The sequence below is a fragment of the Tupaia chinensis genome, unplaced genomic scaffold (genome assembly GCF_000334495.1).
Source record: "Tupaia chinensis unplaced genomic scaffold, TupChi_1.0 Scaffold000600_1, whole genome shotgun sequence".
Lineage (NCBI taxonomy): Eukaryota > Metazoa > Chordata > Mammalia > Scandentia > Tupaiidae > Tupaia > Tupaia belangeri.
Genome location: NW_006160117.1, coordinates 6514456 through 6517604, shown reverse-complemented (window position 1 = coordinate 6517604; position 3149 = coordinate 6514456). Strand labels below are relative to the sequence as shown.

At 35.8% G+C, this 3149-nt stretch overlaps 1 protein-coding gene across 1 annotated transcript in view; it reads left to right on the top strand.

Annotated features, from left to right (window-relative positions):
- Positions 1-3149, top strand: part of TASL (TLR adaptor interacting with endolysosomal SLC15A4) — a 21058-nt gene that overhangs the window by 7163 nt on the left and 10746 nt on the right. The window lies entirely within an intron of this gene.

Genomic DNA, 3149 nt, shown 5'->3' with positions numbered 1-3149 from the left:
GTTATTATTATGATGGTGCCCTATTCAACTTATTACATCTACTTTCTAACTTAGACAAAGAGTAGGCAAACCATGGTCCAGGACCATATTAGCCTTCCACTTGTTTTTATAAATAAAGTTTTATTGGAACACAGCCACAATAATTGATTTATATATTGTTTATGGCAACTTTCCTGCTATGATGGCAGAGTTCTGACAGAGTCCACATGACCTACAAAGCCTAAAATAGGTACTGTCCAGCCCTTTAGAGAAAATGTCTGCCAATCCCTAATGTAGGTTTTTCCAAATGTTCCCTATTATAATCTTCTTCCCCCTTTAGGTTTGCTCTTTGATGTCATGTTTGTGTCGTTTTGGGAGTAAATTAAAAGTGTGTCTATGTACAAAAGTTATATCAACTTTTCTGATACATTACATAAATGACAATTTAGAAGGAAAATGTATATTGGGACCAGCAGTTGGCGTAATGGCTATGTTGCTGGACTCCCATGTAGTCGACCGCGGTTCAAGTCCTGGACCTGGTGGCTTTAACTCACTCCGGGCGCGTGTTCTGCGTGCCCAAGATCCCAAGAGGAGAATGGAGGAGAAGGGATTGCGGCGTGGCCATTCCCCCTGGGGGGTGATTTCTCGCTTTCTGTCTCTATGTCTCTCTCTGTCTGTCTGGTGAGCGCACGTGCCCTATAGCAAAAACTTCTCAAAAAAAAAAAAAAGAAAAGAAGGAAAATGTATATTGTGTTTTTTTGTGAAAACCAAGTAAATGATTTAACAAGGTGCTGCACTTTAGCACATATTTCTAAGTTGCGAATTTGCACATAAGGTTAATTTTGGTATTCCCCTGTCTGGTAATGATTAATGTAGGCTAAATTTGCCCAGAATATCTCTTTTGTAAATATCCTCAGGTGTCTTTCTCTTCACACTTAACCAGTCATGGAGAATTCTAAATATATATATATATATATATTTAGATACAGATAGATAGATAGATAGATATAGCTATAGTTCTTTCTATATATTCTCTAAGATGAAAAACAAAAATCAAGTGATAAAAAGAGTTCTGAACAATTGAAGTCGTCCATTGGGTTAAGTTTTAGTGTTTCAGATGAAGTTGTCTAATAAATGTTCATATTTGTTTGAAATATACCTTTTTATAATACTTCTGAAGAGATGCGATGATGTCTTATTAGAACGTTACAGATAATAGAAAATTTAAAAAATGCCAATAATTACTCAGTCAACCCAAAAAAATTTTCTTTATTTTTAGATCTTAGGATATTGTGATGTGAAACACTGTTTTATTCTAGTGGTACATTAAACGGTCTTTATGAAGATGAAATGCATTAATCTTTGAATGATTTTTGCTTATAAGTTTTGTGCATTATTGCCTTTTGCTCAGTTTTCTTTTAAAATCATCCTTAGCATACTCTCTGCTGCCCTCTGCTGCTAATTTTGAGAAAGTAATTTAGGTTCTGAGTACTGTTCACTTAACCCTCTTTATAAACTCAAGCAAAACTAAAGTTTGAGGCACTAAAGTTCAATCTCACATTATCCATTTACAGATGAAAACTTAAGTCTCTGAGAGATCAAGCAACATGAACATGGGCTCTATTTTCTGAATGCCAGTATTTGAATGCCCAGGGACTTTGGACATGTTCCTCAATTTTGTCATTTGTGAATGGACATACAAATTTACCTCTTAGGGTCTTTGTGAAGATCAATCAATTTAGTACAGAAAAGGCACTTAGAATAGTATCTGGGGTGCAGCTACTGCTATATCAATGTTAGCTATTTATTTGGCACTAGGTAGAATAAAACCATAGCTAATGACAAGATCAGAACTAGAACTCTGGTCTCTTAACTACTAACTCAAATTTAAAAAAAAAAATATTATTTCATTTTCTTTTATACATTCAATCCCATTATTATTTGGCTTAGAAAATGGATATTTTAACAGGTGAACATTTCTCCCTAGTACAGTTGATAAAACTACAAAATATCTTCAACAGATAATACATTTCTTTGTGCCATTAATGCTTTGCCTTCCTATTTTTCTTCTAAATGTCCTTCCTCAGACCCTCCTCTTTCACACACACTATATCTGGTATTTACATCTATATATTTTTTTAATTTCAAGAAAGGCAATTTTAGTTTTAATAAATCAAAATAAAAAGTGTTAAGAAAACTTTGCTTAAGACTTAAAGTCAGGAAACAGGTTAGGATTCTGTTCAAATAGTAGGTACATGGGTTTGTCAACAATTCAAGAGAAGACAAAAATCCTTATCTCTGGAGTACAAAGCATAGAAAAAGATCAGTATTGTTTTAGTCAAAAGTTATAAAATTTGGGACCAGCAATTAGTGTAATGGCTATGTCCCTGGACTCCCATGTAGTTGACTGTGGTTCGAATCCTGGCCCCGGTGGCTTAAACTCACATCAGGCGTGTGTGCGTGCATGCCCAAGATCCCAAGAGGAGAATGGAAGAGAAGGTGCTGTGGCGTGCCCATCCCCCCTGTGGGGGGGTGATTTCTTGCTTTCTGTCTCTCTGTCATTCTCTGTCTGGCGAGCACACACACCCTATAGCAAAAAGCTCTAAAAAAAAAAGTTATAAAATTCAGTTTCACCAGCTCTGTCTCGTGTACTTAATCTAACTTCTGTTGTGGTCTGAGCTTTCCATTTAAATTCTGGAAGATAATATTCAACTCCAAACTTGTCCCTACCATTAAGCTGATCCTTTTCTTAGATGCTTTTGAACTCTTATTTCTGTGCGTCTGACTTTAGTTTTCCTGATATAGCACTCCCTTCAGAACTTCTTGGAGAACTGGTTTGGTAGTGGTAAATTCTTCCAGGTTTTGTTTAACTGAGAATGTTCTTATCTGCTCTTCCCCTATGAAGGATAATCTTGCCAGTAGTATAGTATTCTTGGTTGAAATTTTTTTTCACTCCACACTTTGAATATATTTTCCAATAATTTTTTTTGCCTCAGTGAATCTGAATACATAAATACATTTTACGTTCAAATACAGATATTTACAATGAGACCTGTTCACCACATTTGAAACTCTTGTTGTCTTTACAAAGATAGGTGATACTGCAGCCCCTTGCTGCTTCTCCATCCTCTGTCAAGGCTGGCTCCCCAGAGAAACTTATAGACACTGGG